Here is a 22,300-nt window from a genome sequence, read left to right on the forward strand (position 1 = left end):
GTCGTCGGTGTATCTCGAACGGGCTGACCTCGACACCCCACCATACGTCCCATCGTTGACGATCGGCAGTCGAGGAACTCGCTCGAGCGCTTCCCCCGAATCGACATTGTCGCGTTTTTTCTTCCCGACCTCTTTCTTTTTCTGACTCCGCGCTTTTTCCGTAAGCAGCCGTTTCGATCGCGCGACGCTCGAACGGAAATCGAACGGCGTTCTTAAAAACGTTCGGCGTCCTATCGCGTAAATCTGTCAAGGCGGTTAGTCGGGTAACGACGAACGACGAACAACGAGGAACGGTAGCGACGTAGCTCGTGAACGATGGGGGATCGAGTTGGCTAAAGGGGGTGAGGTTGTTGGCTAGCGGTGTAGGTATCGCGGTAAGCCGCGCGGCGTGGTTCGAAGGGGGTGCGGGTCGGGGTAGTCCAGGCCACCAGGGGCCGGGACCACAATTACACAGAGTGCGGTGCCGCAAAGCCCTTTCAGCCTCTCCTCCTAGAGAGATGATGGATTCGCGTTGTCTTTCCAGCCTCCCCGGCACATTGTGCGCGCACCGGCCCGTGTCGTCCTCTGTTTACCGCCGCGTCTACGTGTACGCTTTTCGAGAATTGCTCGTTTCAATGAAAAGGAAGAGCCACGAGAACGCGCGCGCGCGCGTATACACGTACACTATGCGCGACGATACCGGGACACGCTTCGAAAAAAACATGAAAAACTCGCGTTAGTTCGATCCACCGTCCGTCTCGATACAATTTCCCCGATTAATTCTACCGCGTCATCCTGCCGTTCTATCTTCGTGACGTCTAGGAGAAACGTGACCGTCGGTTTCGACCACGAGCGTAGCTTTTCCGAACGAAAACGCTGCCACGAATCGGACAGAGTCGCGATCGAGAGAGAACGTCGCGTCGGGGCTAACAAAGCGGTAACACTCGGAGCGGAGCTGCATCGTGTCGCGATGTTCCATTGTTCGTTTTCCACGCGCTCCTAATCAGCCGCGTCCCTTCCACGTCGGTCCTTTCGCGCGTGCCAATCTTTTTCCCTTTTCCTTCCGACGCGCGTCGCTCGCTAACAGCGAGCCGCTGACCACGCTATTTGCCCGTTCTCGTTTGATAGCGATCCTGCCTTTCTCTCTTTTTCTTGCTCGCTTTTTCCGATCCTCGACCACGACCGATCTTAACTCGTCGAATCCCATTAATCGTCCGGTGTTCCGAAGATAGCTACTATCCGAACTTTACTGGAATAAATTAAATACTTAAGTCTCTGTAATCAAAAATTCGAGATCTCCCAATAGTTAGAATTTGCAGAGCCCTATTTTGAAACGTTGAACCGCGTGGGTCGGTTAGCGTATTTTCTCTAGGAAAGTCAGATCCGGCGTTGACTGTATGACGTTACCTAGAGTTCGTGGAGCGCATACGCGGCGGTGTATTCGCGATTCAACGGAAAAGCACGAGCCGGTCGCGACCGCATCGAAACGGAAGAGGTAAAGAAGAATACGAGGGGGTGAGAAGGCGCGCGTGCGCGTATTCCTGCTTTCTCTTTCAGCATGAACAAACGCAGATGCAAAAGAAGTCTCTGAATGAGCGATGCCTACGGACAGTATGGAGCTTCTCCGTTATTAGCATCTACTCGGTTTCTCCTTGTGTTCGTATCCGTGTGGCGCACACTTGGACCGAAAGAGAACAGAACGGTCATTATGGAGATTGAAACACCGTTCGGTAACGCGTTCGCTCGTTCTTTCCTTCGTTTCGCTTCGTTTCGTTTCGCTTCGTTTCCTTTCCTCTCCCTTTCTCTCCCGCTCTTTTCCTTCCGCCGTCGTTTCGAATATCCCGTGCTCGTTCGTTCGCGTTCGCGACGCAATCATCTCGCGAATAAAGAGATACGTTACGCGACATTGTGGCGATCGTAGCTCGACGACGACGTCGACGACACAGTTTTCCTCGCTTTTTCGTTCCGTTTCGTTTCGATCGGGACGTCGCCGCAACGCACCGCGTTTTTCCCATTTACACGAGTAGACCGAACGAACGATTCGCCGAAAATGTTGAAAGTTTGTTGCGACGAATCGCGATTCGTACAGTTGGAGCGCTACCTGCGAATAAATTCAAACGCGACAACGACGATCGTTTCGGGTTACGGGTTACAGCGACCGGCCGAGAAGGCAAAGTGCTCGGCATCCAATATGCAATAAACATACGGAGCTTTGACGTATTTAATAGTAACGTGGTCGTATAACGCTTGACACGCATGGAAGCTTTTATGGGGGATGGGTGGTATCTGTGGACTCTCGAGCTGTCGGGCCTGGCCGTGCCTCTCCTTTCTCCGGCGAACCGATCGACCGGGATCGAACCGTTCGAATCGGTCGAACCGTTTCGACTGAGAATCGCTGCTTCTCCGGCTTCTCGCGTCTTCTTCTCTCCTCCTATTCGCCGGAGGAATATAGCCCGCGGTTAATTGCGTGTCTGCGCCCAAAGAAGGATCCTTGGGTTGCGCGACGGCCGTTCGATCCTCGCGGCGGGCTCGACCGCGTCGTACGATCGGCCGAGCTGCACCGGCCACGGCTAAGGCTAAACGAACCGCTCGATCGACCGAAGCGAAACGCGTTTTCGTCCTAACGAGTTTCTCCGATCGGCCAATTCTGACGTTGCTCGTGCCGAGCTTTTCGGCCGTCCGCTTCCAGTTCGAACCGACAAGTCGGACAGCTCTTAGCGAAGCGCGGATTTATCGACGAAAGGAAGATGATCGGTACGCGTCGATCCGTAGCCGTATCGTAATCTCGCACCGACTCGACGAAGATAGCCCGCGTCGATAGCGGATCCCGATGAAATTGACGCGTCCATCTATCATTCGACGTATGCATGGCATGCATGGGAACGGTCGAGAAGACCGGTGTGCCGGAGCCCTGACCATGCATAATTCACGATATCTCCGTAGACCAGTCCGAAATCTCGAATAATAGACGGGGACTCTCCTCGGTCTTTCTTACCAAACTTTTCCTCTTCACGATCTTTCGCGAGTCTCCCCGAAACATTTGTCGAACCTATAACCACCGTGACGGCAGTCGCACGATTCGTCGAGACCCGCGACAGTTAAACCGTACGCGTCAAGGCCCGATTCCTTTTGCGCGTACGATCATGCATATTTATACCGGAAATACTCGCGCGTTCGGTTAAACGATCGCCACCTCCCGACGCGCGCTTTCGAGGCCATCGTAAAATCCAATTTTTATCGTTCGCTCGAAATCGTCCTGTCCGCGATCACCCTCCGTTTTTCGAATCCTAGATGAAAATCTTCCTTACCTGCTCGCTTAAGGCGAACCCGCTCCCTCGTTTTCGTGTCGGTATTCCCTCGAATCCGACTTTCGACTATCTATTGGTATAAATAAGCGCGAGTAGAGGGAAAACTCGAAGAAGAAAGGTTCTTGTTTCCTTTGCCGGACGAGAAAATTGTCTAGTCGACCAGACTCGATTCGATTCCGGCGAGGTCGAGGCGTCTCCTTCGCGAGCTCGAGAATTAAGTTCGAACGTTCGTCCCCGACCCTTGCCCCAATTTCTTCCGACCCATCGAATATTCCGCACGACCAACGCTTTGTATCGGACAGTTGTTCGCACCGGTCGAGCGACCCGGGAACAAGACCGACCCGACCTCCTGTCACGATGTCCCAGCCAACTCGTCTTTTTATTTTGGGCGTGACGCGTTCATCGAGCAAAACGCCTCGCTTGTCCACGCGATTCCGATTCGAACGGTGTTTAATTCCGAACGAGAACAAACCGGAGGACAGTGCGAGGCGTAACTCGAGTGCCCGTTACGTATGGTCAAGCAACGACGTCGAAAAAGCATCGGGTCGGATGGATATTTATACCGTCGCCGTAGGGTAGGAATCGAGCCGCACTTGCATGCGTAATAATGGCATAAACCTGAGGGGTGTCCTTTAGTCGGTCGGCCCTTTATGCAGGAATTTTAGTATAAAGCTGACGAAATCACAGGCTGCGGCTTTCCCTTCTCGTGCGAACCCCTCCCCACGACGCCGGCAGGAAATCCAAATGGTCATCGTAAATAGAAAATCCGTTTTTTCCTCGGCTACGCGTGCGAAATGCGAGCGAGTTTATTCGTACGACTCGGAGTCGACGCGCTTTCCCTGTTGGGCCGCAGGGCTCCGGTGTTGGGGTAGCGACGATCGACCCCTGAGAACGAGGACACGGCTCACCGACGCGTTACCGCTATTTACGACGTTTCCCCGAATTCAAAATCCGTGTCGGCCCGAATACGGTAGCCGACGATTCGAAAATTATACGGGACTCGGAGCGTTGGCTGACGCAAGATGAATCTCGCGGTCGCGGCTGCACCCTTCGTTCGAGCGACGCCTCGTGATCGGCCGCGACTCGTCGCGACGTCGTCGCTGCTACGAAACCGTTCGCTTCTCGTCTCGAGTTCACGAGTTCAGACAGATGCGAGCACAGCGTTAACGAGAACAATTAGGAGTTCCACTTTGCGCTAGCTCGGCTCCCTCTAAAAATAAACACGACCACTTAATGGCCGGGTCTGTCATAACTGGCGCAGATGCGAGTCCCTCTTAAATTATTCCCACGAACGATCGTTGGTTTCTCGGAATGCGTCGATCGCCACGAAACTGGCTTCCAACCGCTACGCGACCACCTTACCTACCCGATTACCTGACTACTGCCTCGTACGCGGTAGGATTCGCTTCCCTCTCTTTCTCTGCGTTCACCCCTACTCTCCTTGCCAACCAGGACAACACCTTTCTCGCGTTATTCTTACCGCGTTCGAGTCACGTTCCTAGTTACGACCTGCGGATGAAGTTTACGCGAAAACCGAACGGCCCCGATCTGTTCGACGCGGCGAACGTTCGTCCCGTTTCTTAACGATCTCGTAACAGCTTTTGACGTCGCACGAGCGCGTAAGCGTGCCGCGATCGAACGAATAAAGGAATAAAAACGAGACGGAGAATGGGCGAGTATCGAAGCGGGACGCGAGGGGCACGGGCCTGGCCGCTCGTGCCTTCGCGGACACTCCGCTATGCGCGGAATGCGTATTTAACTGTCCGTTTAATTGAGACTAATCGAGCGACATTAAGCGTACGCGTTACGTACGGGTGTTACCAGCGACGATTCCTTCCAAACATCGGCACGAGCTTCGTTTCTTGTTCCCGCTTTACCCTCCTATCGTTTACTCCTGAAACTCGTGCACGCGCGTCTCCTCTCGCTCTTCAATTTCCTCGATCGTCGTCTCGTCGGGGAGGAGGTCGAGAAAAGCTCGAGATCGCGAGAAGAATCGGCATCGAGCGAGGAACGCTGGCGAAGAACGAGCGACGACGGCCACGAAGCGAAGAAATAAAGAAAGTAAGAAAGTAAAGGAGTAAAAAAGCGCAGGAAAGTGAAGGCGCGCGGCTGCGGAGAGAGTTATGGTTATCGTCGAATCCAGGGGTGTTTCGACGCGGTCGTGGTACCGGGGGAGCACGAGAATGCGACCGAAGCGGGATACGCGCTGCGCAGCGCCAAGCCGAAACTAACAAGGACGGAGAAGACGCGAGCGAAAGGACAGACGCTTACTTGGAAACGAATGTAACTTTATTGTGAACTTATCGCTGTCAGAAAGCAAACAATGGTACGATCTTTGCACCATCTGCCCTTGCAATCTTTACCACCGTCTCCTCCTCTTTCTTCTTCGTCTTTGCCCTCCCCTTTCGTCCACGAAGTCTGCTTCTCCCCTTTTCCGTTAGCCAACGAGCTTCAGGGAATGAGAAAATGCGGGTGCGATAGGTGGACCAAGTGGTTGGCGCCGCGATATCGCGGCATCGCATCTATCGCGAACGTACGGCTCACCACCGTGTATGTAAAAGAGGGGCTGCCGCGAACCTCTTGACTCTCGACGGTCCATCGTCGACGGCTATCCGGACCTCTCTACGCGCATTCCTTCGATATTCTTTGTTCGACGTTCGAGTTACGGCGAATCCGCGCGAACCGGAATTCCACCGATATTCTTCGTTAATTCCCTTGATATCGTACGTCCCCTAACCGTTCGGTCAAACGATTATCAGTTTCGTCGAGCATTCACGAATCTGCTTTCTATACGACGCTACGGACGAGACATTAAACTACCCAGTGCACGTGCCTTGTCACAATTCGTACAAATCTTTCGAATCGCGCAATCGAGAGGAGATCGATTTCTCGTTACGAACCGAGCCGGCATAAAATCGTGCAGCACTCGAGATCGACGCGCAACGAAATCACCGCGCTCGGCACCGGAGGCAACTCGCGAAGCAGGAGCTGCTCGGCGAAGCTTCGCTCTAATAACGATAATTACGCGATTGCGAGATTCTTCGTAGTCTACCGTGGTCGACTGTGATTTATAGCCTGATAGATTGCGCGATCGTCGCGACTTTATCCTCGGTTGCTTCGTCGCGACCTCGTTCGAAGCGAAAATAGCGAGTTCCTACCGTTTTCCAAGCGCCACTCGAACGAAAAACGAAATATTCGAAAACGAACGCTCACCAAGGCGTATTCGCTTGATCATGTTTTACACAGGCCACGAGTCGTTAAGAGCGGGAGAAGGAGGCGAAAACGAAGACGGAATCGGAGGCAAAGACGGTGACGGACAGAACAGGCGGTTAAAGGAGCAGCGGCGAACGAGGACGAGAGCGCGACGCGGGGTGGAAAAGGAAAAGGAACGGGAGGGACGCGGTATGTGTTCTCCCGTTCAAGCTGGTCGTTACGTATGCGCGTTACGTAGCGAGTCGGACCGAGAGATGCGGTGTGATATAATTTTCTAGCGGCTGCCTTTTCTCCTCTTGTTCGGTACGCGCGAGCAACGATGCCACCGCGACCGCGGCCACGCATTCGCGGGAACGCCATACGATTCTTGCCTTTCCTCGTCGTCGAAATCAGGGACAAAGTCGACGTCGAACGTTCGCGGTTTTTCACTCTTACTAATAGTCTAACGCTTTTCAACAGGAAAATCACGAGCGACGAGAATAGCTCCCTGTTTTTTTTTTCGCGCCGGTAATTTTCCATGCTTGTCCCCGGTGGGACCATCGATCGTCCGTGATGAATAGCTTTATTTTACCGCGAGTGACCGTTCGGTCGTTAATTCGAATATGATAATGCGTCTTCTTTCCTATCACATGGATAAGTAGATATTCCCTGGACGAATGCAGCTCGAACCGAAGAGGAAACGTTGTCTCTTCCGCTTCCGATACCTGCCTCGCCGTCTTTATCGCTCGACAACCTCCTTACATAGGTGCATACAATGAAACGACCGATGAATCGGCCGACCACAAAGTAGCAGGATTGCGGTGACGGTTTCGAGGTAACGCCAAAAAGGGATCGTCCCCTTTCCCGACCAAACGACTCTCCCGCGCGGTTAGGGCCAAAGTTAACCGACGTTTCCTGGATTCCGCGGTTGCCGTCCATCTAAACCTCGTACAGGGAACAAGCTCGTTATCGCGAATCGAGCAAAGAAATTTCCGAAGCCGATTCCGTGGCGAAAAACGAAACGACGACGAAAAGCGAGCTATCGGGTAATGGTCGAGGAACAAAAGGTACCGTTGAATTTGTTCTAAATAACGCGGAACGTGCTTTTCGAGCGTGCTCATTAGCGAGCCGTGCTCGTTTCCGTAACATCGTCGATGCGAATTCAGCGTTCTAGGTGAACAAGTGCCGAGCCGGTATTCATCTGCCGGTCAATGCGCGACCGTAAAGCGAAACGCGCGATCGCGATGTAACGTTATCGTTACAGATCGTTGGCTTTACGCGGCACGGGTATCGACGTCGACGCGCCATCGGCGAAATAGCCTCGTTTCTTCCCGAGATCTCATCCTCTGGCTCGACCTTCTTTCCGCCGATCGAGAAATATCAGGGACGTTTCCTCGTTCGCGATAATTAGTTCGAGCGCTTATCGGAGGAAACCGCTAATAAATTCGGCTACGATTCAGGATCGTTCCGACGGTAGCGACGACGACACAGATTTTTCAACGAAACGTCGCGCGTCGCGTGATCTCGTCACGATCGCGAGCAACGCGGTCATCGCACTCGAAAAAAACGTGAACCTTACTCTTCCTCTTGCTCGTTTTCTTGCCCAGACCCAACCATCTCCAGATCTTTATAGCGTCATTAAACCTTGCCTCGAGATATGACCCGTCCTTTCGTTGAATATTTTTCACCGGTTAACGCGACAGTTTTTTACGCGCGGAGATCTCGCGTGAGAACTAGATCCCTCCGGTTTGGAGCGTTTTCGTAGCTCCTTACCGTTACGAGAGAGACTACCACGAAAGCAACCGCCTCGATTCGAGAGCGCGCAAACGTTTCGTAAAGCTAGAACGCTTAGTCCAGGAACGAGCCGATCGGAAACGACGAGTCCGTCCGACTATCAGGAAATTGAACGTACGGTAAGGAAGATCGCGGGAGTGTTGGTTGGCGAATACAGGTAGAAGAGATCGAGATTCATCGGTGGTAGGTCGAGGATCGTCCAGTGGTTCGGTACCGCGGTGCATCGTGTTCGTCGTCCCTGAAGTTTCAGTTCGGAGGTAGGAGACGGCGAATCGAGCGGCTCGGTGGTACCGGCGGGGCCAGGCCGGAGCACGGACCGGACAAAGGTCATCGGGGTCGTTGCACCCGTAGGCAGGGCATATCTCGACGATGCCCTAGCTCGCCTCTCTTCGAGTACCGTACCCGTGTTCGTGTTCGAGCTCGTACCCGTAACCGTCCTCGTACACGTACCTCTACCCGTACTCCTATCCGCACCGCGCCGCGCCGTCCCGTCCTTTCCTTTCCTTCCCTTTCCTTTCCTTTCCTTTCTATTCCCTTATGCTCGTTCCATTCCACGCCGTATCCTGTGCCGTTGCACGTTTCGTCTCGCCTCGCCAACAGCCTGCTCCTTCTCTCTGTACGTATCTACTTTCCTCTCGCCTTGCCTCGCGATGCCCACCTACCCTTCTTCTTCTTCGGCGAACAGCTATTGCTCGATACGCCCTGCCTTCGACGCTCGGCGTCGCATCGTCAATTTCGAATCGACCGAGATTCGTACGCGGAACTCTGCCCGCGATCGTTTTCGCTTTCATCGAAGCTGTCCGAATTTCGCGGCTTCCCGGCGCAGCGAGTTCCGCATCGATATTCCAGAAAATTGAACCGGACCGTGATGGAACGTCCACGTAATCGCGTGTTTTACGAATTGACCGAGCGTGGTTCCGCGTTTATCGAGCCGCGTTAATTCGGCGTCGACGTCGACCTAACGGGACACGAGTCGGGATCGCGCGCTTTCATCGATCGAAGCCAACGATTTCGTTCGCATCGAGCAGATTTATAAACGCGAGCAAAACTCGAATCCGACAAAAGTTTACGACGATACTCGATCCGAAAGTACGATATTATGCCGCGCCACGGGAGGTGCACGATTCGACGGAATCTAGCCTGGACCCCGAGAAGAGGATACCTCGAGAAAGAGAAGGATAATTCTCGGATCGAGAAAAAGAGAAGAGGACAAAGGACGGTAGGAAGAAAAAAGATGGTAGGTAAAAAGCAAGGGTAGTGGTTCCTGGGTCTCGAAGACACGAGTCGCGGTAACAAAGGGCAATCTTATCTCGCGCACGCATCAAAACCGGAACACGAGCCGACATAGCGAGCATATTCGGCATACCACGGGCCACGTAGCGTACGTGAACGTGTCGCTGCCAGTTCTTTCCTTCTCCCTCTCAACCCTCTATTCTCCATACTAATGCTTTAATGGTCTCGGTTCTATCGCGATGCTCTCGAAGCGTTGGATCGCTAATTTTCGTCCGCGGATCTCGAACGAAGAAGACGAAAGCGAGAGGCGAAACAGCAAAGGTTCCGCGAGCATTTCGCGAAAGCGTTCGCAAAGCACGGCAGCAGGGTTGGCGGGTTTTTTGTCGGTAGGGTAACGACGGAAAGCGCCACGGGCGACGAGAGTTACGGCAAATTAGCGGAAAGCACTGGGTCACAGCTGGCCGAGCGCGCCCCAATCTACGTCCTGTGATTTAGTGGCGCGCGCTCGAACGGCGCACAGACTTCATTACTAAATTACACGACGGCCCAGCCGTCGCTCGATCAATTTTTTTCCTCGTTTCACCGAAGCCTCGTTCGATTACCACGACCACGATTCGTGGTTAACCGCGGCGCCGGAACCTACGATCTACTCCGATCCGTTCGAGCACGATCTCGTCTTCCGTTCAATCGCGATCGTGACGCGATCGATTTCGATTCAACGTCGAGTACGAAAGTTTCTTCGGCAGTTCGCGCGAGAATACGATTCGATCTTTTAATCGTAGCCGCTAGCGGTATCGTCGTTCCGGAGAAGCCGTTAACCGTTAATTGAAGCGAACGAGCGATAATTGGCGCGTTACACCGACTGCGTTAATATCTGGTCGGCGAGTAGTTGGGCGTAAACGATACCGTGTTGGTCGCGCGCAATCACGCCAACGCGTCGAGCGCGTGAACAAGATCCGTTGATCGGTGCCGCAGGAATTCGTAACCGTTGGTCTATCGCGAAAAAGAACCGGGACGACTCGCGGAGCAAAATTCCAAATTGATGCGCAGGAATACCGAATTCACGGACCAGACGACAGATCGTACTCGTGTTTGGCGATGTTCGGTCGGGTTTAGGGATTCGACGTCGACGACCGAAAGCGTCGAGTAGACGAAGAGTAGCGAGGAGGTGCAGGGGGTGGTGGTGGTGGTTGCCGTTGAGAGCTACCGCTTCGGGGTGTACGGGGTTGGAGCAGAGGGAGCCACACGGGTATTAGCATATTAATTTCGCAGAGACTGCGACGCGCAGATAAAGCATCTTAGGTAGGCGAACTTCGGTGATGAATCAAGCTCATACCGGGCGGTAATTATTCAGAAAGTTCATCGCCAACGGGCGATCCGCACGGGACGAAACGAAACAAAAATATTTTTCTTTCGAGGACCTCGGTTGCGTCGCTCGCCGCTATCCGTCTTTTCTTTAACGACCGTTTCTTCCTCTTTCGCGCGGTCAACTATTCGTTTCGCGACAACGGTTGAAAACCGATTCTGTCCCGTCAGGAAAGAAGATCGCGAGGAAACGTCGTAACGAGGACGCGTTCCGCGCTCGTCCGCGTCGCGTCGTTAGTAAAGCAACCGCGCGGGTACTCGAGCCGCGACACCGGTCCAGACACGCGTTTCGCAAAACGACGTTAATCTATTTACTGGCTGACGTACCCTCCTTTTCCCCACGTTCCAAAAACTCCAGTTTCAACCGTCTTTATCAAGCTCGTATTTCATCAGGGGCGTCCGATTATGAGCGAACAAGAAATTAACTTTTTCACTAATTAACTCCCTGGAGTCGCTAACGAACCACGACCAAACTCGAACGTTGCCTTTTCCTTCTTCCCGATGAAAAAACGAACAAATTTCGAAACAAGACGATTCTCCCCGCGGTTTCCACCCTCTGTTCTCGTAGCCGGTTTTTCTCGCACGCGCGACTCGATCTAGCGAATTCGCGACGAACTACAGAGACGGTAACCCTCCGTTTCGAATTTTCTTCGATCGACGGTACATCCTTTCTTTCTCGAGAGCGCGCGAAACTTTCGAGCAATCGTAAACTCGTTGACCGTCGAGTATTCCGGTTTCTTCTCGCGGCGTTCTTCCTCATAAATATAAATCGACTTTTTCTAATTAACCGACGAGCAACGAGTAAGAATATGCCAAGCGCAACGGACGTAAACAACGGCGAACGAAAGAAAAAGGAAAATGATTCGTCGGCGAGATACCTAGTCGATTTATCCGTCGTCTTTCGATCTTTTCGGTGTCTGTTCGGAAAGCAGAGAGAAGAGGGCAAGGGAGGGGGCGGAGTGTCGGTGCGGTCGCAAGGATCGTAACGCGGGACGCGCGGGAGTCGAAAGGCAATCGATAGGGAGCACCCGCATCGACAGCGTCTACCCTTCTTTCATGCATATGCTGATGTCACCCATATATTTGCCAGGGACATCGACGGTAGTGGCTGGCGCGGAGACCACTGGTCAACCGGCAGCTCGTACGATTGAATTTGTTACGTTGATTCCGAGAGAAGACGCTTGATTTTTTCGCCATCGATCCACTCGGAAAAGCGACGAAGGTAGTGACGGACCTCTTCCCCACGCCTAGTAAAATTGTCGGAACGTCGTCCTTTCTTGCCGGTTCTTCTTCCCGTTCGTTTCCTCGTCCATCGACGCTTCGCGATTCGAAGTGCGAATCGAGGATTCGAGGAGAATAGGTACGTCCGAACGTCCGGTTGTTCTTTTCTTCGAACGCGAACAGAGTCGAAACGATAAACGGCGACGCTCACTCGAGTGGCTGTAAAAAAGCCAGAGATGTCACGGAAAGAAACAATAGGCCACGAAGAGACGCATTGTGCCGGCTGACTTCCAGAAGTCCGTCGAGAAGGAAAGGCTCGCGCGGAGAACGGCCGGTCAACCAGCCGGCGAGCCAACTCGTATGAATGCAGCTTTTAATTACGTTCTGAATAGACCAGTCTCGCGTTCGCGCCTTTATACGAGTCACGATGAACGAGAGCTCGCGATACAACGCGCGCCCGTAATAATGCGGCTTCACCGGCGAACGCAAAAAAGTTGCGCCTCGACGCGAGACAAGCCGGTAACCATTGGCTGTATCCGTTGCGCGAAAATATCACGCCATTCAGCGCTCTTCGCGTTCTCGCGTCCTCGTCCTTCTCGACACGCGACCAATCTCTGTTTTTCCATGCTCTATTCAACTTTTCGATCTTTCACGCAGAAACTCGTCGACCGTTGTCCGTTTGGCCGCGCGTGCAGATCCAATGCGTTTAGGTATCTCGGTGGCGTCGGACTTTCCGTTCGGATCGGTCCACCGACGACAAACCGCGATTTCGTTCGATCAAGATGACCGTTTTCTCCGCTAGAGGACGGAAGCGAACAAAACGGATCGTTGCTGGTCGCGAGCGTAAATGCAGTTAAACGCTCGCGTTGACCTCGAGCGGAGGATGGAGGGAATCCGGGGAACGGGACCGACGTTGCTCGCGTCGCGACGTTGATCACGGGTCAGATCGAACGAGAATCGGCGTGTCCTAGAACGGCAATTGGACGCGTCTTTAGCAATAACGTTTACACGTTGTCTCTTTTTACGTAACCGTGTCGTCGCGGCATCGATTACGTTTCGAAAGAGACTCGCGCTCGTTCCCCTCGTTTCACCGAACAAACGCGACTGAACGTTTATCGGATCGAAACGACAAGGTGCGAAGAGAATTTTCGCGAGACGAAGTAGAAGATATCGAAGCTTTCGCTACGGGTGCCGATGTCGCGTCAAGATCCAGCCCGATGCGAGCTAATGTTTCATTAAGACGAGCAGCTGCGTCGTCGTCGCTTAACTTATTAAACGACGCGGTCGTCTCGAAGGAACGGCCCCGAAAAGCGCCGCGCGTTGGCCATTACGCGCGACGCTATTACAGCCGCTTTCGCGAACATCCCCACTGATCCCATAATTATTTCACTCGGTTCTGCTGCCGCCGCCACTCGACTTCTCCGCATCACGCGTGCCGCAATTATACGCACATTTTAGGTTCGTATAATTGCGTCGCTTACACAGTCCCGAAGAATCGTGACAACGAAAGATTAGAAACGTAGGCGACCGCTTTGGTTTTCCGCGAAAAAATCTTACGATGGAAAGCCAGTGTTCCGAGAAATCTTTCGGTAGGTACGAAACGCGGCGGCGTACCAGTTTTACGAGCAGGACAGGACACGGGCCTAGATGGACGGTCGCGATATAAAAACTGGGTGCGCGTACGCGTCCTGGAGGAACGCGCTTTACGTACCTTCTCTCTCTTCGAATATTCTCGTGTTCCTTCTTACTCCGCGTTTCGTCTACCGGTTCCTCGGATCGCTATCGTCCTCTGCCGTCGTCGAATTATCTGGCTCGCTTAATTCTCGATTAACGATCGAACGCGACGTTTCGTCCGCCCGCGTTGAATCGTAAAACTCTGCCAAAACTCGGAATTTCTTCACCCTCCGGGGTAAAAGTAAAACATCGTCGCGGTCCCATACCGTAACGCGTATATGGATGTGCTCCGGACAGCTAGGTAAAGCGATAACTTGGTAACGCGGTAACGCAGGCCCACCTGACTTTCGTAAGCGGATCACGCTCCCCGCTGAGTGCTTTACGGCATCGCTTTTTTCCTGCGCCCACTCCTTCTCCTTCTCTTTTTTCCTTTCCTTTTACCGACCCTCTTGCGCGCTATCGCGAGACCGACTGCTCTTTCGCCCTTTTCTCAACCTCGTTTCGGCGTAAACTACCCTCTCTTCCTCCCCTCTACCGATCCAAGTTTTTTCTTTCTATATCGTTTCGTTTGTCACGCGAGAAAAAACAAAAGCCTACGAGCAACCTACGCTTCGACTACCGTAACCAAAATCCTATACGTACGCCTCGAAACTCTCTCGAGAGACGTAGTGGACTTTCCGAATCCACGCGATGTTGGCACCGCAACATCGATTATTCCGTGTAACAAGTAAGAAGAGCCTTATTACTCCTAGCTTCTCCATCGCACAGCTGTTACTCGTGGTTATTGCGCGAATCACATCCCTTGCGGATAAGACAAACCTTAAAACGGATAGATATTAACAAAGATGCCCGCTCGATCGAAAACAAATACGTCGGAAGTAAGAAGGAAAGCGTGGCCGTGCTTGCTTATGCGGCGTGCGTCGTCCACGATCGTCCCCTGCTAGCGAAACTACCGATATCCACCTACCCTCCTCTATCTCGTCATCCACCGCGGCTGCCGCGTAACAACTCGATTCCATATTCCCGTGGCGGCTGTCGCCCGTGAAGAATTGAATGAAATAAAATAAAGCTCCGGATCCTCCGTGTTTTATGGCGAGGATTGTTCGTTCCACCAACCGGTGCGATACGTTTCTTGATTATACGCGCGCGTGTGCGCCTCCATCCGTTCCTTCTTCTTCCAACGATCCGCGTCGTCGCCTACTTTTTCGCGTCGCTCCGTAAACGATCCAATTAACTTACGAACGACGCGTTCGCGGCGACCAACGCGAACGATCTCGCGTTGAAAACATAATCGATCCGTCGCGCGTATCTCGCCGCGTTTCGATAACAGGGATAAAAGAAGCGGGTAAAGAAGCGAATGCACGGACGCAACGCGCGGAGGCGATGACACGAGACATCGACTTTAAACGGACAATCGTGTCGCGAACGATTCGAAGGCAGCGCGTAACAACGCGAGAATCGGAAGGGACGCTACCGAAAAAGCGAAAGCGTTGTTCCGGTGAAAAGAACGATTAAGCGGTTCGTTGCAACGGGGCGTGACTCGAGCAAAGTGAGACGTTGAAAGCGGACCGGTGGAAAATCGTGGCAAAAGTCGACTCGAATGCGTGCAAGCGTGCCGTCCGTCACGCAACGTTCCTGGCTCTTAGATCTCGCCACCGACCATCGCGCGTTGCGTCCACTTTATTGTCCTCGCTGGCTGGACGCCGGTTGTTCGGTATTGTTCCGCTTTATTTGGAAGCCGTTCGACCCTCGTTACCCGCGGTACGCGCCCACTTTGCCCGAATACGAGGTACACGCCCACTAGGCCAACTAGCCACCTTGTCCGACCGCGATCCAGCTGTCGATTTTTCTTTTTTCACCGTTTGAACACGATCCGCTATCGTCCCTCACCGATCGATCGCGATCCGTTCCCTCTCCGTAGCTCGACTCGTCTTCGAATCCGACCAACGCGCGCTTTAAATCTCGTCCGACGAAGCTCGAGAGACGCTGGTCGAAACGATCATCGAGGAACGAGAAACAGTCGGATGGAAACAGGAATCGACGATGATCGAGGCACGGGTGACAGGGTGCGACGCGAGTTTCCACGAATCCTCGGGGAATCGGAGGACGAGCGGCTAGGGATCGAAGACGGACAAAAGGACAGATAGAGATAAGTAGCGGACGAAGCGGGAGCGACGGAAACGCGTTTAGTACGCGAGCAGGGAAACGGACGATACGCGAGCGTAAGCGCGCCACAGGAAACGTCAAGATCGCGAAGGACCGGCACCAGCTACGAAAGCAATATCGCATCTGTCCGATCGCATCTAGTCAACGAACGCGTTCGCTCGTTCCATACACAGCTTATCCGTGCGCGCCTAACCTACCCCGGACTGTATAACTCCCGCCTACCTCTACGTTTCGCTTCTTCCTATCGCCTTCCGCCTTCGTTAGTACTTCTGCTCCATGTTCTTTCCTTCTGTTCGTGGTTTTTGTTCGAATAGCGACGATTCGACGGCAAACGAAAGCACGCTCGTGAACTTGTCGTCGCGTCGGAAGACGATTTGGAACGATCGCTGAGAAGAAAAACAAAAGGAAGAAGAAAAAAGAAACGGAACACGGGAATCAGTGTCCCCGAACGGTCTGAAAAAAAAGGAATCATTGGCCGGAATAGAAGGAAGAAACGAGAAGTTGACGGGCTATCGATTAGCTGTCGGTTTATTTGGGAAAAGTAAAAGAAGAACGGGCTCTGGGGAGCTAGCGAAGTAGAGTCGGATTCGAAGTGGCAGGTTACACGGGAATACTCCTAAAACCGTCTTCGATCTGTTGCCTTCGAAGCACGAACGTTGTTTTCAACGGTGTTCGTCGCTCGCGATTCGAAGCTTTCGCGTTCGAAATTCGGATCAAAGCAGATTTCGTCGATTTAGCGTCGCGTTGCCTCGCGTTTATTCGTCGTCGAGAAAATCCGATAACTTTTTTAGGTCGATCCCGCATGCGCGGCCGTTTAATTGAACAAAATACTCGCGGCGTAGGTTTATCGACCTCGTGAGAAGAATTTGACCGAAACGAACGCGTTAAACACCCGTATGCAGCGATGCGGCGCCAATTGCTCTCGCCGCTTCGTTTTCTTACCAGCATACGCGCTCCGTTTCGAATTACCTTGCGTCAAAGGGTTCCGTAAAACGTACCGATTTCGTCCGTCTACTCGAATTCGAACAGACGGCAATCGTAATCGATCCTTTAACGTCCCCGTGCACGACTCCGCGTATACAAGTACGTATATGACGCATCTCGGGAAAACGATCCGTTTCGAATCGAAACGGTATACCGTTCGAAGCGGAGTTCTGATTAGAAAAAAGACGAATCGCTTCGAAGCGAAAGTTTGTCGACTCGTAAACGCGAACGTCCGCTTCGAAACGATCGATGAATAGAAGCGAGATATACGAATCGTCTGTAAATGAAAGGAACAGTTTGGGTGGTCCTCAATTGGATGGGACCGTTCGCATGTTAGCAAGCAGTCGACTTAAGTTCTTTGTCCGTTAATTTGCCGTTGAATTGAGTCAATCGTTTAATAACGCGAGGGTTTATGTTCGAATACGCAGACCCTGTTGCTATCCGTTGAAAAATACGCTCGTATCGCGATACATCGGCGCGAACCGTCGCGTATACGTTCAACGTCGCCGAACGATTAAAACCGTTCGACAAAAGTCGACGGTTACGACAAACGATTCGTTCCTTCACGCTGCGTTTCGAGTACGATCTTCGCGGCGAATCGCGACATACATCGGAGGAACGAAGATCATTTTCCGCCGACGTTATCTATCCGGTACGATAGAGGAAGAAAAGAAGGAGGAATAAATGACGTTAGAAAGGATAGACCATCTCTCTCTGATCTCCCGCGATTCTCCTCGTCGGTAGGTCCTGGCCGCTTTGTTTCGAAACACGCGGAAAACTTTGGCTCGGGAAGAGAAAGAGCACGGTTTCTTGCCGTGCCTACGTTCCTAGACAATGCGCGAACTTCTGTAATTAAAGTTATGTTCCGACGTCGACGCCAAGTTACACCAAGTTCTACTTCGCCACCGTTTCTCTTTGGGAACCGTCTTCGTCCGTGGACCGCTTGTCACTTATAAACTGTCAGATTCGTTTCGAATCTTATCTAGCCCGGTGAAATGACAGTTTTACCGAGGAATTTCAGTTGGTCGTCTCTGGCCGAATTTCGATGCTCCGACACAAACTTCTCGTTCTCGCTGTTCCGATTCGAAGCGTAACGCGATCTCTCGTGAAACGAAATAAAATTACGTTCCACGATTTACCGAAAGTTAGATTCGAGTGTTTCGGAGCAAACGGTGCTCACCCTCGAACTCGAGTCGTTTAACATTTTTCTCCTCGACGAATCGAAACTCGAAGCGCTCGCCGAAAAAGCGCAACGAAGGATCGTTAAAGAGGTTTCTCGTTCGCGTTAAACGCGTCGTTCCTACGAACGAGTCTTTTATACGGTTTTAAACGTAAACACGATAAACGCTGCCTCCGTTGCTTTTCGCAGCTCGTTTCAAACCATCGTCCCAGTTTTATTTTTTCTTCTCCCTTTGCGACGTTCGACTTAAGTTACGCGCTTTACGTCCAACCATTTTCGAGTTTACTTATCCGACGCAACGGTAAGAATCGGTTATACTCGTTTTCCAGGACGACGATTGTTCGAGGTGCACCGAGCGTAGGAACGAACGAAAAGGGTGAAGGTGGATAAATAGAGGGAAAACGGGAAAGGAAAAGAGTCGGAAAGGAAGGGTGAAGAAGGAGAAAGAAGAAGAAGGAAAGATTGGTTGCGGCGGTGAGGCGGTGAGGCGGTGAGGCGGAGCATGGAGGTGGCGAAGGCGGGGCGAGCCAAGTTTCAGAGGCGTGATGTATCGACGGAATTTCAAAGTAAGAAGTTACCACCGCTCCGGTTTCGCGGAAACGCCACCAAATACGGCCTTTTCGCTCCCTTAGGTGGTCCGGGTTCTCCAACGTTTTTCCAGCAGTTCGTTTCGTCGAAATATCTCGTTAGGAAGGACGAGTTCCTCTTTTTCGGCCGCGAAACGCTCGATCGGTCGCGTTAAACGCAAGAAAATCACCGCGAACCTTCTTGCAGAACGAACAGAGACGAGAACGCGATGCATAATCCATCGGACGGGTCGAGAAATCGAAGGCGAACGCGGCGTAGGGTGCGGACGGTTCGGACGAGGAACCGAAAGGAAGGATGAGAAAGAGGAGGAGGAAGAAGCGGCGGAGGAGTAGGAGGAAGAAGAGAGAGTGTTCGGGTGTGGGGAAAGACGAGAGGACGAGAACCGCGATCCATCAAGGAGACGCGAGGGTTTGGGGTGATGTATCCGTGGATAGGTTGACCTCTGCGCCGGACACTATAAAATCACCCTTAAACATTCCTTCCTGAAGCGATCGCGAGCTTTTAACGAAACGCTTCCCCTCGCTTTCGAATTTTTTCGCGCTCGAACCGTTACTCGTCCACCGAACGAGAAATTCGATCCCGGTGATTGGATCGATTTCATCGCGGCACGGAAAATCCGTACGGAATGGATACCGTCGCGGCGTATTCGTCTCGTCGCGATTCGAAAGCGCGGAGAAAAAAGCCGATTCTGTACGCGAAACGAACGCGTCGAAACATCGAACGGCGCTCCGTTGTATCGTTCATGTTTCATCGAGAACCATCCACCCTCCTGGAGGAGAAATGTCACGGAACGTCGGAAATTGGAAAGCTTATTCATATTTTTTCGATAGACGATAATACGTTCCCGACGACGGATCAGCCACCTTCGTTCCGCGTGCGTTACGCCAGGACCGAACTGGAACGGGAAAAAGAACCTACGACGAATACGATCCCCGAATATCACCGCGAGTCCGAGGTTCTTTCTTCATTTTTCCACCGTTCCTTGCCATTCGTTCCTGTCATTCTTCCTGCTTTTACAACCGAGCGAAGGAGAACGATCAAATCGAAGCTGCATTTTTATCAGTAACGTTAATAACGTTTGTCTGCGAGACAAGAAATCTGGAGATCTTACAGCAAAATAAGTCTAGTTCTTCGTTGCAACTTCACGCTTATATAATTTGAAATGTATAGTACACATGTTCAAAATATGTAAAAATGTAAAAGCGAAGACACCTTGAACATTAGTTGTTATTGCATTCTTGTTATCAACGCGCATTAGGAAACGAGATAAACACGAATCTCTATATACGAACTTAAATATTTCTAGATAAGACGAATGGGAGAAAACAAGACTGATAGAGTTGCATCCTAGAGATACTGAATTAAAAACTTCTAACTTGGACTTCGCTGGAGAATTTTAATTTTATACGGTTAAAGTTCCAAGTCCAAAAATGAAATGACTCGATGAGAAGTGTGTTATTTTCTACTTGATTAAATAATTACGATATTTTGTAAAAATTTCTCTTCTCGAACACGTAGCTATCTTGCCTATTGTAATACAAAAATAGAATTTTTCAAGTCAGTGACACGTTTCGAAGTAGAGAAAGGTTTCACGATAAGAAAAGTGAAACAGATTTTGTTCAGTTTTGGGCTATTTTATCGCGTTGTACGCGTCGCGGTGAACAACGATAGGAAAAGAGGGTCGAAGGAAGGGAGGCCGATCGCGAACGTGCGCGCACGGAGAACGGGCATTGAAAATTAGACATACGTTTCATTTCCTGAAGCGACCGTGATTTCCGGCGTTGCTTCAAATATTGGAAATATCTAGCGCCGTTCAATTTAACGCGAATCCGATTCGATCCGATTTCGCGGGGCTGGAAAAATCACGATTCGGCTATCCTCGTCGGCTCGCCCGATCGACTCCGTTCGAATCGAGTTTCGTCGTCGTTTCGAGTATCTCCTCTTTTTCCTCCGTTATCGATTCGTATCGGTCGTGACGTAACGCGTTCCAGCGATGACCCGAGGCGTTTATCGAAGACACCGTTTCCGTTCGAACGAAACAAGATGTTTTTCATTTAACGTCCAAGCCAAGCGAGACGAAAGCAAAAAAACCACGACGATGGCGATTAATCGTGATTTTCTCTCGATCATCGCGATACGAGCGTAGCTCGAACTTTCACGTTAGGATTTTAGCCACACGCCTTTCGAAGACGCTCGAGCGTCGCGTACACTGCGATGCGCGCCGTGTAGTCGATGCTAAGGCGCCAAACGAAATTCTCGCTTCGCGGCGTTCAACACGAAAGCTTACAGGCATAATCCTTTTAACCTTTTCACGCTGGACAAAATTACTCGGTCGTATCTCATCGACCGAACAGGGAATGATTTCAGCGTTACAGGTGTTCGAAGATTTTGGAATTCGCAACGCTTATTAATTTCGTTCTTACCCGTACGGACGAATCCGTGGAAAAAATCAGGACGAGCACGAGCGGTAAACTGATCGCGCGGCTACGAAAGCAGAAGCGAGACGTCACATTCAGGCACTCGAGTAAAAGAGGCGCTCGATCGGGCAGAGGAAGGCCGAAGAAGGGTGTCGGTGCGGAGGGTAGAGAAATCGACGGTGCACTTTATCGGTGCCATAAAGACTAATATAATCCGAGAAGGAAAAAGAGCGAGCGAAACGCGATAGACCGAGCGACGGGTGTCGACGGGTGTTGACGGGCACGCGTTTTCGGGGGACGCAGCGCACTAGACTGTTTTTTAGGCGGAGTGGCTTTTTGCGGACGACAGGGCATTTAAGGGAATTGCTCCCCAGCGCCTTACCGCGAATCGACTCTCTCGCCCCGCTTCGGGGGAAAAAATCGTTTCTCGACCTCGTCATCGTCTCAAACTCGCCTCGCGATCGATTTTTCCACGCTTTTTCGATCGCTGAAACCGACTCGCTCGAGAGGAGCGAGAAAACGTGATTTCGCGAGAGGAGGTTCGACGTTATCCGAATGCACCGTTGGTCAGGAAATTGGCATCTTCGGGGCGAACCGGCACGCGAATCTCGATTCGTTTGGTATCGGACAAAAGTCAGAGACGCGACCGCGATCCCGCTCGTAATCGCGAACGTCTCGTTGCGGATTTCTCGCAATTTTCACCCTTCCATCGCGACGCGTCTCCCTCTCGTGATCCGTTGGCTCCGACGCTGCCACCCCGAACGAAAAAGAGAGACACTCGCGCGACGCCCGACGCGCGAACGAGCCCTTATCGCAAATGACTGCTTCCGTCGAGTAGCGAGCCATTTAGAGAGCGTAACGGCGTTGCGCTTCGCGCGGCGATCGCAAGGCGAGTACCTAATCCAGACGATAATGGCTTACCGCCGCGGCACAACCGAGCGACCGAACAAAGACGGCGGCCGGTCTTCCTTTGGGAACAAAAGCGTTTCGTGCTGGCTCGATAACGCGCCGCCGAATCTTCCTATCCTCTCGACTATTCTTCGCGTCTAGTCTAAACTTCGAGAGCTCGTCCGCTTCTTCCGAGATAATCGAAGCACCGCGTATGCCTACGATCCGCGGCCCACCTTTTCCGCCCGCGACGATACGCGTCGTTATCCGCGTTCCTCGTTTCTCGATATCCCGTTACCGAGTTCCGACCC

The 22,300-nt window shown here is 52.1% G+C and overlaps 1 long non-coding RNA gene across 1 annotated transcript in view; it reads left to right on the forward strand.

Moving 5' to 3' along the window:
* LOC105662488 (uncharacterized) overlaps window positions 1-21,354 on the forward strand; it is a 32,730-nt gene extending 11,376 nt beyond the window's left edge. Inside the window, exons 2-3 of the long non-coding RNA XR_001096011.2 lie at window positions 18,426-18,662; window positions 18,729-21,354. This is a non-coding gene — a long non-coding RNA (uncharacterized LOC105662488). The remainder of the gene's footprint in view (window positions 1-18,425; window positions 18,663-18,728) is intronic.
* The last annotated feature ends 946 nt before the right edge of the window (window positions 21,355-22,300 follow it).

The sequence above is a fragment of the Megachile rotundata genome, chromosome 5 (genome assembly GCF_050947335.1).
Source record: "Megachile rotundata isolate GNS110a chromosome 5, iyMegRotu1, whole genome shotgun sequence".
Classification (NCBI taxonomy): Eukaryota; Metazoa; Arthropoda; class Insecta; order Hymenoptera; family Megachilidae; genus Megachile; species Megachile rotundata.